A 15,833-nucleotide genomic window follows, 5' to 3' on the forward strand; every position below is an offset into this window, starting at 1 on the left:
CCAGTACTGAGCACCCGAGCATGGTAGTGCCCGCTCATGACTAGTTACGAGTACCGAGCACCCGAGCATGGTAGTGCCCGCTCACCACTAGGTACGAGTACTGAACACCTGAGCATGGTAGTGCCCGCTCATCACTAGTTACGAGTACTGAGCACCCGAGCATGGTAGTTCCCACTCATCACTAGTTACAAGTACCGAGCACCCGAGCATGGTAGTTCCCGCTCATCACTAGTTATGAGTACTGAGCACCCGAGCATGGTAGTGCCCGCTCATCACTAGTTATGGGTACTGAGCACCCGAGCATGGTAGTGCCCACTCATCCTTATCCCCTCCACATCTGTCAGGGGAGAGTTGGTCACACCCATACACATTAGGCTGCTGGTTGAACCTGTCGATATCAGTTTACACCTACCTCTTCTGTCATTTTCAAAATTTCAAGATTATCAAATGGGAAGAAGGGAGTATTTAAGCACCAAGAGAATACTGATGATCAGCTGCTGGGTGGAAGGCGAGCTCCTGTTGGGTCCAAAAGGGGGAGAGATGAATCCAGCAGGAAAGCTACCTATACCAATGAATACTGACAGCAGGAACAATGGAAAGTCAGGGAGCATTCTGCCCAGCCAAACACTGTGACCTTCTATTGCCAGAAACCACATGACTGTCTGTCACCCGTGACACGACCCCAGTGCACTTCCAGGGTAATTTCCATGAGGATTGATATCTGGATTTCTCAGTCCTGGCACATCCGATTACTACAAGACAGGTATCATACATTGTACTTGGACCTACACAGTCATAACCGGTATAATCTTCTCGACAGATTCCCTTTAAGTGAATGCTACAAAGAGCTGCCTTTTTAATTTTCTTCCCCGGCTTATAATAAGGAAAGTTCTCATAATCCAGCAGGAAATTAAGCATGTTGTGAGGTATAAGCAGCGGCACCTAGAGTAAGACGTGCGCCTCGGAGAATAATATTACCAATTGTGTAGCTTTAGTGAGGCCATTAGTTCCGGTGCTGTCAGTGTGGGCAGGAACAACCTGCACATTTACAGAGCAGCAAGCAATCAAACGGGAAACGACGTCTTCCGCATAATAAGATCGGAACTACACAGCGAGAACACGGAACATCCGCGCTGGAACGATAGGATTCCCCCCGGTGCAGTCACTCGCCGGATAATTGCAACAATGCATCTGCAGCTTTTATTTCTGCGCTGATTTTCCAAAGGCTGCAGTATTAATCGAAGAAACTAAATCCGTCATCAGGCATTACTGTATATATATGAGATAAAAAAGGGCACAGGGGTCGGACGTAAAGGAACACTAAATCTAGAACTCATTGGGCAATTAGACCAGCAATATCGCTGCCATCTCTGTTTGTCGTTCGTTTGTCTGCAAGATCTTAAAAGAGGCATTTGTACCGCCCTGCGCTCGGCCGCAGCCGAACCGCTCGGATCCGGGCTCGCGCGCCTCCGGACCGGGGGTCACGTCGCTCTGCAAGGGGGGGGGCCGGCGCTTTGAAGAGGTTTTTTTAGATTTAGAGTTCGTGACGCCACCCACAGGTTGTGGTGAATGGATGGACACCACCGCTGCCGTTGACTAGGCTCCCGGGGACAGTGTTGCGCAGCTTGGTGTTGACCCCTCCGTAGGTGGGGGGGGTGATGGTCCTGGGGGCCCGAGGGAGGTAGTTGGTGAGGGGCTGGCATGTCGGTGCGGTGCGCGGCCCAAGGGCATTGCTGTACTTACTGTCACAGATACACTGGAGTCTCTGGTAAACCAAACAAGATGGTGGACGGTGCTCGCAGCCGGCTGCGCTTCTCCCCTTTTCAGGTTGGTGGTATTCGCCTTTCTCCTTCACCTCACTTGTAGTAAGAATTTGACTCCTATGCCTGAGCAACAGTAGTCCGCTCCCCAGCTTTGTATGTGCCGGCAGAGCCCGCTTGCCCACAGACGCTGGCCCGTGGGATCTCGGTGCCTGTGCGGTGGCTTTCTATCCCTCTAGTTGGGCTGTTGTCTTCCTTCGGGTCTTGGGTGGGGAAAGGACCTAAAATCCAGACCCCAATCAGTGAATTCGACTCGGTCCAGTAGTTTCTGGGCTACGTACAGGGTCTGAGTACTCTTAAACTGGTGCTCCGGTTTCCAAGCGGTTCCCCGGTTCGGTACCGGCGGGCCACTACCCTGCCCCGGTCCCTTATGGTTCCACCGGCTGTAATCCCAGCTCCTGCAGGCGGCCACCACCGTCTGCCTTCTAGCCAAAGTGCCCGGGCTCCGACCCAGGGCACTGGACAGATTTTCTCCTCTCACTTCCACTGTCAAAACTAAACTGCTCTGTGTTTTCCTGCCTCTGGGTCTGTGAACTCCTCGGTGGGCGTGGCCAACTGCCTGGCTCCGCCCCCCTGGTGTGGACATCAAACCCAGAGGGAGGTGACTAGGTTTTGTAGGTTGGCTGCTGTCACCTTATTAGGGGGGTTGGTGTTGTGCAGGGGCCTGTCTGTGACTACCTGGCTAGTCCAGGGCGTCACACATTCTTGTAGAAATCAAGCAGCGAACAAAGGATAGTTTCCAGCTGATCAGTCCTATCTTCATCTGCTGGACCATAAATGTCTGCCTTATGAGCAAAGAGGCTTAAGGCCGCTTTACACGCAATGACATCGCTAACGAGATGTCATTGGGGTCACGGAATTCGTGACGCACATCTGGCCTCGTTAGTGACGTCGTTGTGTGTGAAACGCAGGAACGACCGTTAACGATCAAAATTACTCACCTTATCGTTGATCGTTGACACGTCATTCTAATCCCAAATATCGTTGCTGTTGCAGGACGCAGGTTGCTCGTCGTTCCTGCGGCAGCACACATCGCTATCTGTGACACCGCAGGAGTGACGAACATCTCCTTACCTGCGGCCGCCGGCAATGAGGAAGGAAGGAGGTGGGTGGGATATTCCGCCCGCTCCTCTTCGCCCCTCCGCTTCTATTGGACGTCTGCCGTGTGACGTCGCTGTGACACCGCACGAACCGCCCTCTTAAAAAGGAGGCGGTTCGCCGGTTACAGCGACGTCGCAGGGAAGGTAAGTCCGTGTGACGGGTCCTAGCGATGTTGTGCGCAACGGGCAGCGATTTGCCTGTGACGCACAACCGACGGGGGCAGGTACGCTCGCTAGCGATATCGATACCGATATCGCAGTGTGTAAAGTGGGCTTTAGGCTATGTTCACATTTCCATTGTTTTGCTTCCGTCAGATCCGTCATTTTTGAGAAGTCAACTGACGCAACGGACTTGTTATTTCACAGGATTCCGTTCACACGAATAGTGTGAAAAAACTGATCCATCGCGTTTGTTACATCCACTGTGCATCTGTTTTTTTTTTATGGATCTGTCGTGAACCGTTTGTGTTTGGGACATCAAAGTGGGTATGCCAAACATGCTGGGCATGCTCAGTAGAGCATGACGGAATCCAGTGTGACGCTCTGGACTATTCGGGTCGTCACAGGGTTCTGCACAATCTGCCGTTCCTGTGCTGGACTCAACCCCTCCATGGTTCTGCGTCTCCATCCTACAGTGTTGCCTCCACCAGCATTCACAAATCCCAGATACACTTTGCACCACACCTGTCAGGCACACCAGTGGGCTGCTTAAGCAGGAATAGGGCCGCCCACCTAGGGGTCATACAGGGAGGTGAGATGTGTCAAGTGAGTCGAGTAGTAACCCTCGAGCAGTTGTCGCGGGCGGGGAGGAGGGTGTCAGCACACTACGCTCACCCCTTGTGCTCGGGTCCGGCGGCTGCTGCTCAGTGGTGGCTCGAGCGGTGGGCCGGATCCCGGGGGTTTCTCGAGCGGCACTCCTCGCCCGTGAGTGAAAGGGGTTAGTTGGGTGTGGGGATTGTTTATTGTCCGTGACGCCACCCACGGTTGTGGTGATTGCACCACCGCTGCTCTGGATGGGGATCCCGGGGATGGTGATGCGGAGCAGCCAGGTGTTGTGTTGCCCCTCCGTGGGTAGGGGTTGGTGATCCCGGGGCCCGGTGATGGCTTGGGGGGTGCAGGGCCTGGTGGGCGCAGGGACGCGGGGGCAGCGCTGTGCCTTGCGGCACTGTGGTACTCACTCAGCCTGAGACGTTGACACAGTTTTTACGGTAAACCAGACGGCTAGTAAGACGGTCCCACGGACGGCTGCACTTGCTCTCCCGGTAGGTGACGGTGATGTCCCTTTTCCTAGCACCTTGGTGTACTTGTTGGTTGCGATGGGTCCCCACCGGTAACCCGCTCCCCGGCTTCAAGCTGGACCGGGGGAGCTCTGCTCTTTGCCCGCAGGCGCTGGCCCTAAGAAACTGGTGCCTTGGCGGTGGCGGTGTCTCTCTTATACTGGCTGGGCTGTTGCCTTCAATCGGGACTTGGTTGTTGGGGGATCTACGTCCCCTTCACTGACGGATTCGGCAAATTGTGGCGACTCCAAGCCTTGCCGGGGTCCGAGAGGCCCCTGCCCTGGTGCTGACTGTCCTTCGGAACACTGCTCCAGACCACCGGGCACACAGCCTACGAGGTCCTTCCAGGAACTTCCAAACGGTCCCCCTTCAGACAGTCACCGCCGTTGCTGACCTTGCTGACCTGCCCTGCACTTAGCTGGACTCTTCAGGCTTTGCACACTCTTTCTGTTCTGTCACCACTCTTGCTTTCCTCCTTTACTACTTTTCTTTCCTTCACTTTCACTTAGTTGTTTGCTCAAGCCCTGCCTGGGCTACTCCTCCACTCCTTCCACTTCCTCCTCCCTGACTCAACTCCAACTCTAGACTGCCTGGTACTTCCCGCCTCCAGAGCTGTGATCTCCTCGGTGGGCGGAGCCAACCGCCTGGCCCACCCCCTGGTGTGAATCATCAGCCTCTGGAGGAAGGCACCAAGGATTTTTGGTTAGCTTAGATGTTCCTACCTGGGATGTAGGGTGTGGTGGTGTGTGACCTGTGTCCCCTGGCTTGCCCAGGGCGACACATTCCCCCTTAGCAAAATGCAGACCGTCCGCGGGCTGCCGTCCAACACCGGATTTATTTTTCTGTAAAAGATAACATAATAATAATATAACATATTTACATTTTCAATAACTCTTCCCAAAACGGGAGGCACATTTCTTTAACGTTGCATAACGGTTTACGGTTACGGTTTCTGCTCTCTCCCACCCAAGCAACCTGGCCCTGATGATGCCCCTAAAGCCCAGGCAGCACCCCTTGACCCACAGTCCAGCACACGGTACCCGAGCGGGATCTGTCCTTCCCTCCAGAGGGTAGCCACCGGTTCCTTTGGTGGCTGGGCCCCAGCCTGCTCTGCTGAGGGCCCTCCCTCCAACCTGCCTCTCCGGAGGCGGCATTGCGGAAACGGTAACGGCAAACAACATATTTACAAGCCACTTAACGTTTGTGGGTGCCCTGCAAGTTCACGGGCTTGTCCATGGATAGTTCCCATGCAATAAACTTTTTAAACGGTCCCCACAGGGACAACGGTGCCGGCTCCGGCCGGTTCAATTACAAGCAAATCAGGTAACTTCTTTGGTTATTTCACTTATCATTCTTTCAAAACTTTTTAAACTTTTCAACAAACAAGCTGTTGGTCCCAACGGGGACGATGCTGCGGGCATCCGCTGCCCTACTCCGGTTGCTCAAGCTCTGGTGCCGCTGCCAAGGAAGGGAGGTCTGCGCTCGCTCGGGCCTCCGGGCCCCTCCTGAGTTTGGCGTCCAGCGCAAACCACCCCCGCTCCCCGAAGTACCGGGTGTATTGTACGAGGTCGCCCGGCATCAGATTGCGGCCGGGATGTTCCTCAGGCAGGTGGGTATTCACATCCCGCCGGCCTATGAACACTTCGGCCTCCAGGCCCGGTTCGTAGATGAACCCGTAGCCCCGGCGGACATCAAACCGCCTCACCTGCCCCTCGTACAACGGTCCCCGGACGCGGGCAGTTGCTTGTCGGAGGTTCTCTTTCTCCCGGGTAGCTCTGGCTACCAGCTCGGCCTTCTTCCGCTCCCTCTCGGGGATCTCCAGGCCCAGCGGTACCGGCTCCCTATCCCAATACGGCGCTGCCGCCAGCGCCGGCACACGGGTTGGGCCCCGCGGGACATCCTGGACGTTGCCCACTGTCAGGAATATGGGCGGCATGTCCCGCGGTGTCTTGGCCTTGGGCGCTGCCTTGCAACAACAACCCGGCGCTACCTCAGCCGAGGTGTGGGGGATTGGCATAGGGGCTTTCCGCTGCTGGGCCTTCGGCTCGGAGCGGGTCATCGGCTCCGGCTCGGGGGGTTTTTCAGGGGATGCCTCCGGTTCCACTTTCGGCGTCTTCCACGGCAACACCTCCGGTGTGCCGCGGGCTCCGGCTACAGGTCGGCCCGCTTGGGAGGGGACGCTGGGTACTGCTACCGGTTGCGGTGGTAGCAGGCCTAGTGGCGGGGTCACGGCCTCCGGGACGGGTGGCGAGGGAGGCAACGGGGGAGAGGGCTTGGACTGGGCCCCACAGCCGCGATGACCGGCCCTTCAAGGGCATCGGGACATGGGTCACTCGCCCTCCCTTTCTCCGCTTCCTCCTCGCGTCTCCGCACGGTGGCTATAACGTCCGCCATGTCGGCCTCCCACTCCTCCATGAGGAGCTGCATCCTGACCTGCAGCCTTTGGTAGAGCTGCGCGGTTCGGATCTCCACCCACGCCGCGGTTCCAGGCGCGGGGGCTACGGTGTCACGGGACGGCATCCACATGATGGCTTCTTCTTTTGCTTCCAGGAACGGTATGTTTGCAGAGTCCTGGCGTCCCTGCTTTTATAGCCGCAGCTACATGCGTCCAGTCGCCATCGCGTCCCCCTTAGCTCTTTCCGGCCCCTCCTCTCTCGGGGCGGGGTTTTGGCCTTCGCGCCTCTACTACTCGAGAAGACGCTCGAGCGGGAACTTTTCGCGCCAAAGATGGCGGCTTCTGAAATTTTTCTGCCGGATACCTCCGGCGGTAACAAGGCGCACCTCTACCAGACGGCAGAGCGGTAAGATCCTGTTCGTGACGCCAAGTTGTCGCGGGCGGGGAGGAGGGTGTCAGCACACTACGCTCACCCCTTCTGCTCGGGTCCGGCGGCTGCTGCTCAGTGGTGGCTCGAGCGGTGGGCCGGATCCCGGGGTTTCTCGAGCGGCACTCCTCGCCCGTGAGTGAAAGGGGTTAGTTGGGTGGGGGGATTGTTTATTGTCCGTGACGCCACCCACGGATGTGGTGATTGCACCACCGCTGCTCTGGATGGGGATCCCGGGGATGGTGATGCGGAGCAGCCAGGTGTTGTGTTGCCCCTCCGTGGGTAGGGGTTGGTGATCCCGGGGCCCGGTGATGGCTTGGGGGGTGCAGGGCCTGGTGGGCGCAGGGACGCGGGGGCAGCGCTGTGCCTTGCGGCACTGTGGTACTCACTCAGCCTGAGACGTTGACACAGTTTTTACGGTAAACCAGACGGCTGGTAAGACGGTCCCACGGACGGCTGCACTTGCTCTCCCGGTAGGTGACGGTGATGTCCCTTTTCCTAGCACCTTGGTGTACTTGTTGGTTGCGATGGGTCCCCACCGGTAACCCGCTCCCCGGCTTCAAGCTGGACCGGGGGAGCTCTGCTCTTTGCCTGCAGGCGCTGGCCCTAAGAAACTGGTGCCTTGGCGGTGGCGGTGTCTCTCTTATACTGGCTGGGCTGTTGCCTTCAATCGGGACTTGGTTGTTGGGGGATCTACGTCCCCTTCACTGACGGATTCGGCAAATTGTGGCGACTCCAAGCCTTGCCGGGGTCCGAGAGGCCCCTGCCCTGGTGCTGACTGTCCTTCGGAACACTGCTCCAGACCACCGGGCACACAGCCTACGGGGTCCTTCCAGGAACTTCCAAACGGTCCCCCTTCAGACAGTCACCGCCGTTGCTGACCTTGCTGACCTGCCCTGCACTTAGCTGGACTCTTCAGGCTTTGCACACTCTTTCTGTTCTGTCACCACTCTTGCTTTCCTCCTTTACTACTTTTCTTTCCTTCACTTTCACTTAGTTGTTTGCTCAAGCCCTGCCTGGGCTACTCCTCCACTCCTTCCACTTCCTCCTCCCTGACTCAACTCCAACTCTAGACTGCCTGGTACTTCCCGCCTCCAGAGCTGTGATCTCCTCGGTGGGCGGAGCCAACCACCTGGCCCACCCCCTGGTGTGAATCATCAGCCTCTGGAGGAAGGCAACAAGGATTTTTGGTTAGCTTAGATGTTCCTACCTGGGATGTAGGGTGTGGTGGTGTGTGACCTGTGTCCCCTGGCTTGCCCAGGGCGACACACTGTGAGGAGCTCTGAGGAAGCTGGGAGTTGTAGCTCCCAGGGGAGAAGTAGACTAGGTCACAGACAGTGGTCTGGACCTAGAGGAGTCGGACCCCCGGTCGCAGGGGATTGAGGCTAGGTGCCTGGGACCTGTCATAGAGGATGGTCAGCAGCCTGGGCCTAATCACTGGTCTGGGACCGAAGGCACGTCGGGGTAAATGGACCCTACGTCAGGGAGAAGCTTCAGGCGACCCGGCAATTAACCTGAGGAGAACGGGGCCTTTATGGACTGTTCCCACCAGCTCCAGAATTGGAGCATTAGCGCAACGAGGGGGATAGGGCTTTCCTAGCAAGCGGCCCACTGAAATCCCAAGTGTGAGCCCTGAGACCAGGCTCCTCCACTTAGCCACAGTGGGGAGCGGGGCCCGGATAGCTCCAAGCTATCGGACAACAATGGACACTCTAAAATCTAGTGCCAGGAGGCAGGTTACAGACCACCGGCAGTACTGCAGGTGACAGGACCCGGACAAGCTCCCCTTGAGAGGCAGCGGCACCCAGAGACTTGGTTTACCCTGTTGTCAGCGTCTGCTTCATTGCTGAGTGAGTACCCGACTGACCCCTGCACTGTGTCCCCGCATCACCATCCAGACTCCCGGGGCCTGTCCCTACCCGTGCAGGGCAACGTCACCTAGTTGCCCCACTCCATCACGCCGGGTACTCCCAACGGCAGCGGCGCTACTCCCAATTACCGCACACCACGGCTGGCGTAACAAACTATACCTATCTCCTGTAAATACCCCCTTTCCATTTGAGTGTGGCCCCTAAGACACCGGGTCCGGAAAACCCTCGAGCCACGAACTACCACCATCCTCGGATCCGAGCGGTTCGATCCGCTGCTGGGGAGGCACATCAATTGACGCAACGGACGTGTTATTTCACAGGATTCTGTTCACACGAATGCTCAGAAAAAACTGATCCGTCGCATCCGTTACATCCGTTGTGCGTCCGTTTTTTGACGGATCCATCGTGATCCGTTTGTGTTTGGGACATCCCAGTGGGTGTGCCAAACATGCTGGGCATGCTCAGTAGAGCATGACGGAATCCAGCACCAAAGACATACATTATAGTTTGTGATGGATGGCGATGGACACCTGCGGAGTCCATTTTTTTTTGCCGCTCCAAAAAACGTTACATGCAGCGTTGCTCCCGCCTGACAGTCAGACACTAAATGATGGATCCATCACGCGGCGGATGCAACACAGGGCCATCCGTCGCAATCCGTCGCTAATAGAAGTCTATGAGGAAAAAACGGAGTCCTGCAAAATATTTTGCAGGATACCGTAATTCCTCAAGGCGACGGATTGCGACGGAATCAAAACAACAAAAATGTGACCATAGTCTTAGTGAACTTGTATCTTTTTATGGAAAGTGTAGAGGGGGGAGGCTCCTGCTGCAGCTAGTCATCTTATATCTACAGACAGGACAGTGAGAATGAGGAAAAAGGATAGCCAGACTCCATCCTTATGTATTTTTAAAAAGAAATAAGTTATCCTAATGGAATACGAGATAACTTACTCATTGCTTCATTGCTATTGGACCCCTAGTGACCCCCAGCCCTGTCCTGAATTAAGCAGTTATGCATATGCTTAAGGCCTCTGCCACACTTCCGTAAAAAACCGGACGTGTCTCACGTTCCTTTTTTCTGGTCCGTGTTCCGGGTTTTTTGGCCGTTTCTCCGGTATGTGTGACATCCATGTGATGGCTTACGCTTGCCGTGTATGCGTACGTGTAATGTCCGCGTGTTGTCCGTATGTGTTGATCCGTGTGTGTTGTAAAATGTCGTTGCTACATACCCGCTGACAGCCGACACAGACCGATTCGCACGATGACAATGAACTCGGGTGAACCTCACCCGACTTCATTGTCATACCACGGCTCTGTCTGTGTGTGGCGTCCTGATTAGCGGTCACCCGTGATGGAATCACCGGTGACCGCTAATCCCCAGAGTCACTGAAGTTAGCGGCGTGATTTGCGCTGCCATCACTCAGGTTACCCTGGGGTCAGCCACCCGACACCGCTACTCACCTGTGACTTCATCGCTGATCGCTCAGCTCACTTCAGTCACTTCGGCGACTCGCTGTCACAGTTGGAGGATCCAGCGGTGGCCGCGAGTAACCTGACTGACGTCATCGGTGATCGCGCGGCTCACCTCAGTTGCTGCTTGGAGGTGATAGAGAGTGGTCATTGTGTGTGGCCGCTCCTGTCACCTTCATGTAGCAGAGCTGACAGCGTCTTGGGACCTCCGTGGATTACAGTGGACCTGGATGGGTTTTTTGGTTTTATTAAAATGGTGTACGAGGCTGCTTGTTTACGTTTATTATTCTAAATAAAGGTTTATTTGTTTGTGTGTGTTTATTTACTTTTAATAACAGGTTAATCATGGAAGTTATCTCGGGGACACGCCTGCCATGATTAACCTAGGACTTAGTGGCAGCTATGGGCTGCTGCCATTAACTCCTTATTACCCCGATTGCCACCGCACCAGGGCAATTCGGGAAGAGTCGGGTAGAGTCCTGGGACTGTCACATCTAATGGATGTGGCAATTCTGGGCAGCTGCTGGCTGATATTGTTAGGGTGGTGGGCTCCCCATAATGTGGGGCTCACCATCCTGAGAATACCAGCCTTCAGCTGTGTGGCTTTACCATGGCTGGTATCAAAATTGGGGGGGACGGCACGCCGGTTTTTTAAATTATTTATTTATTTTACTGCATGATATAAACACGCCCACCGGCGGCTGTGATTGGTTGCAGTGAGACAGCTGTCACTCAGCGTGGGGGCGTGTCTGACTGCAACCAATCATAGGCGACGGTGGGCGGGGGGAGCAGTGAATACTAGATTGAATAATGAGCGGCCGGCATTTTCAAAATAGCTAATGCCGCCGTAGCTTTTTAACAGCTGTGCAGCGCCGCGCTGGTGATCGGGGATCGGTAAGTATGAGAGAGGGGGACAGACCGACCGACAAAGGGAGATTGACTGACAACCACAGAAAAAAAAAATGACCGTCATCGCTCACTAAAAAACGCACACGGACGGTACGTGTAGCACACGGACATGCTACGTGTGCCGTCCGTGCAGGCACGGACCCATTGACTTTAGCGCGTCCGTGCCTGCATGATGCCGGAGAAAAACAGACATGTCGAGCGTGTTGGAAAACGCACACACGTACAAACGACACGGACACACGTTTTACGTGTGTGTGCCTGTTACCATAGGGTAACATTGTTGCATGTGCTTCCGTGCCACCTGTACGTGCAAAAACGTCTCAAACACATACCGGCGGCACGGATGTGTGTCGGAGGCCTAAAGGGAACCTGTCACCAGATTTTGGCCTTCTAAATCAAAACTAGCACCTTCAGCAGCTCCTGTGCTGCATTCTATAAAGGTGCACGTTACCCCCTGACTCCTCCTGTAGACCTCAACAATACCTTTATTAAATTTCTCACCATGTAGGGCAGGGGTCTCAAACTCGGCTGGGTGTTTGGGCCGCACAGAGGAAAAAAAATAATTTGGGGGGCCGCATTCTTTGCAGGACAAAGTGACATTTTTATTGGTACCATATATAATATATTTTACTTTTTTTTTTACACACCTTGGGATCACTGATTTTGAACATTTTCACTTGTTCATTATAGCAAACGTGCACATTCTTTGTTTAAATATAAACATTTTTTTTTTTTTACATTTTATCCCTTTCTTGTAACTAATAGTCTTACAATTAGCACTATATAGAAATTTTGACCAACATCTTTTAGTAATGTTCCCCATATTGTTGTAACGTGCCCATCCTTGTCCCCTTGTAGTATTGTGCCCCATCCCATAGTAATGTGCTCATCCTTGTCCCCATCCTAAAGTAATGTTCCCCATCCTTGTCCCCATTTTGTAGTAATGTGTCCATCCTTGTCCCCCATCTTATAGTAATGTTCCTCATCCTTGTCCCCTTGTAGCAATGTCCCCATCCTATAGTAATGTACCCATCCTTTAGTAATGTGTCAACCTTGTCCCCACCCTATAGTAATGTTCCCAGCATTATCCCTATTCTATAGTAATGTTTCCCATCCTTGTCCCCTTGTAGTAATGTCCCTATCCTACAGTAATGTGCCCACCTTGTCCCCATTCTGTAGTAATGTCCCCATCCTATAGTAATGTCCCTAGCATTATCCCTATTCTATAGTAATGTTTCTCATCCTTGTCCCCATCCTGTAGTAATGTCCCCATCTTATAGTACTGTGCCCATCCTAGTCCCCATCCTATAGTAATGTCCCCAGCCTTGTCCCCATTCTATAATAATGTCCCCAGCCTTGTCCCCATTCTATAGTACTGTGCCCATCCTAGTCCCTATCCTATAGTAATATCCCCAGCCTTGTCCCCATTCTATAATAATGTCCCCAGCCTTGTCCCCATTCTATAGTACTGTGCCCATCCTAGTCCCCATCCTATAGTAATGTCCCCATCCTAGAGTACTGTGCCCATCCTAGTCCCCATCCTATAGTAATGTCCCCAGCCTTGTCCCCATTCTATAGTACTGTGCCCATCCTAGTCCCCATCCTATAGTAATGTCCCCATCCTAGTCCCCATCCTATAGTAAAGTCCCCAGCCTTGTCCCCATCCTATAGTACTGTGCCCATCCTAGTCCCCATCCTATAGTAATGTCCTCATCCTAGTCCCCATCCTATAGTACTGTGCCCATCCTAGTCCCCATCCTATAGTACTGTGCCCATCCTAGTCCCCATCCTATAGTAATGTCCCCAGCCTTGTCCCCATTCTATAGTAATGTGCCCATCCTAGTCCCTATCCTATAGTAATGTGCACATACTATAGTAATAATGTCCCCATCCAATAGTATTGTGCCCATCCTTGTAATGTCCCAATCCTATAGAAATGTCCCCAGCCTTGTCCCTATCTCATAGTAATGTGCGCACTTTGTCCCCATCCTGTAGTAATGTCCCCAGCCTTATCCCCATCCCATAGTAATGTGCCCATCCTTGTAATGTCCCAATCCTATAGTAATGTCCCCAGCCTTATCCCCATCCCATAGTAATGTGCGCACTTTGTCCCCATCCTGTAGTAATGGGTCAGCAGCTCCCCTCACTTTCCACAGACGCCGGAGGAAGCTGAGGGGGTGGTCTCCTGCCCCAGATCCACAGTGATTGGAGAGATCGGTCACAAGGCCGGTCTCTCCAATCAGAGCTGGGGGCGGGTGAAACACAGGTCACCCAGCTCCAGCCAATGATGAGGGCTACAGCTGCACTGATCTTGGCTGGATTTCAATGTTTCAGCGATTTTCAATGGCTGAAACATTAGTGGCTGTGATTGGCTGAGCGGCGTTCGTCAGCCAATCACAGCCCCCGTAGGTCCGGGGAGGAGACACCAGCCCTCCTGAGGTCCCCTCCTCCCCGAATCTAAGGTATTTGCAGCAATTGTAGTCACCGGGGCTGCGATTTCACCATGACGTACTGGGTACGTCATGGGTCCTTAAGTACTCTGCTTCGTGCGGCCCCCAGGCCCGTGCCCCGGTCACTATCGCAGCCGCTGCAGTGTCACTGTCAGTGATTTATGTGCGATGATTGTATTGCCGGCGCGAGAGCGCAGAGTCTGCAACACATTCATCTGACATAGAGTGCAGACAGTGGCTGCGGCCCCTGCACCTGCCGCGATAGTGAACAGGGGCACGGGCCTGGGGCCGCACGAACTACCCTGAGGGGCCGCATGCGGCCCGCGGGTTTGAGACTCCTGATATGGTAATTCTTGGAGTTCGGTCCAATAGGTGTCCTATTTTGCGGCTCCTGTCCCTCCTTTCGGCGCTGATTGCCGCACTCCTTTGATGATTGACATAGATGATGCCTCTGTAACCATCCACGTAGCCGGGCAAAATCTAATGCCTGCGCAGAGACATTGCCCAATCGCGCAGGCGCACTTCGCTCTGCTCTATTGCATGCAGAGCCGAAAACATCAGAGTGCCTGCGCAATCCAGCAAGTTATCTGCGCAGGCGCGAGAATTTGCCCAGTGATGTGGATGACATCATCAGCGTCATCCACGTAGCCGGGCAAAATCTCACTTTCGGTAACGGGAAGCAGTAATGTTTTTGCACTGCCTGCAGCAGGGCAAAGCAAAGTGTGGCCTCGAGAACTATCAATGTCTCTGCGCAGGCGCAAGATTTTACCCGGGTATATGGATGGCGCCAGATACGTCATGCACATCAATCATCAAAGGAGGATGGTGATCAGCGCTGAAAAAAGGGACAGGAGCCGCAAAATAGGATGACCGTCGGACTGGACCCAAGGTCTAGCAGAGGTGACGTCATCCACATCGCCAGGCAAAATCTCACGCTGCGCAGAGAGGTTGCTGGATCATACAGGCGCACTGATATTTTGGACTCTACCCGCATTAGACAAGGTGAAGTGGGCCTGTGCGAGTCGGCAATGTCTCTGTGCAGGCGCGAGACTTTGCCCCGCAACACGGATGGTGCCAGAGGCATTATTCACGTCAATCATCAAAGAAGTATGGTGATCAGTGTTGAAAGAAGAGGCAGGAGCCACAAAATAGGATGCCCATCCGAGTGGACCCAAGGATTAGCATACATGGAAGGAGATTTTCGAAAGTATTTGTGGGGTCTACAGGAGGAGTCAGGGGGGGTAACGTTCACCTTTATAGAATGCAGCACAGGAGCTGCCTAAGGTGCTAGTTTGGGTTTATAACTCAAAAATCTGGTGACAGGTTCCCTTTAATCTCCACTCCATTCATTGTCAATAGGACTAGTTGAGAAAGTTAACACTGCACTGCACGATTTTCGGCAGGACCACAGACAATGAATGGAGCAGAGTTAGGGCGGCTTTGCACGTTGCAACATCGAACGTGCGATGTCGGTGGGGTCAAATCGAAAGTGACGCACATCCAGCGTCACTTTCGACATCGTAGTGTGTAAATCCTAGGTGATACGATTAACGAGCGCAAAAGCGTCGTTATCGTATCATCGGTGCAGGCTCCGACTTTTTCAAAATGACGCTGCCGCGACAGGTACGATGTTGTTCCTCGTCCCTGCGGCAGCACACATCGCTGTATATAACGCCGCAGGAGCGAGGAACATCTCCTACCTGCCGCCGGCGGCTATACGGAAGGAAGGAGGTGGGCGGGATGTTTACGTCCCGCTCATCTCCGCCCCTCCGCTTTGATTGGCCGCCTGCCGTGTGACGTCTCTCTGACGTTGTACGACCCACCCCCTTAGGAAGGAGGCGGGTCTCCGGCCAGAGCGACGTCGCAGGGCAGGTGAGTGCGTGTGAATCTGCCGTAGCGATAATGTTCGCTACGCCAGGAATCACAAGACGGGGGCGGGGACTATCGCGTGCGACATCGCAGCATCGGCTTGCGATGTCGCAACGTGCAAAGCCCGCCTTAGATTATGAGCACGACCACTCTATTCAATCTAGAAATGACTGCATAGCTGAGGGTCCTCGTGGTCAGACCCCTTGCGATCTGATGGATAGGGGATAACCTGCCGATCACAA

General features: G+C 54.2%; 1 protein-coding gene across 3 annotated transcripts in view; it reads right to left on the reverse strand.

Annotated features, from left to right (window-relative positions):
- Nucleotides 1-15,833, reverse strand: part of PRMT8 (protein arginine methyltransferase 8) — a 220,606-nt gene that overhangs the window by 83,882 nt on the left and 120,891 nt on the right. The gene's annotated exons all lie outside the window — the stretch shown is intronic.

Source organism: Anomaloglossus baeobatrachus, chromosome 4 (assembly GCF_048569485.1).
Source record: "Anomaloglossus baeobatrachus isolate aAnoBae1 chromosome 4, aAnoBae1.hap1, whole genome shotgun sequence".
NCBI lineage: Eukaryota > Metazoa > Chordata > Amphibia > Anura > Aromobatidae > Anomaloglossus > Anomaloglossus baeobatrachus.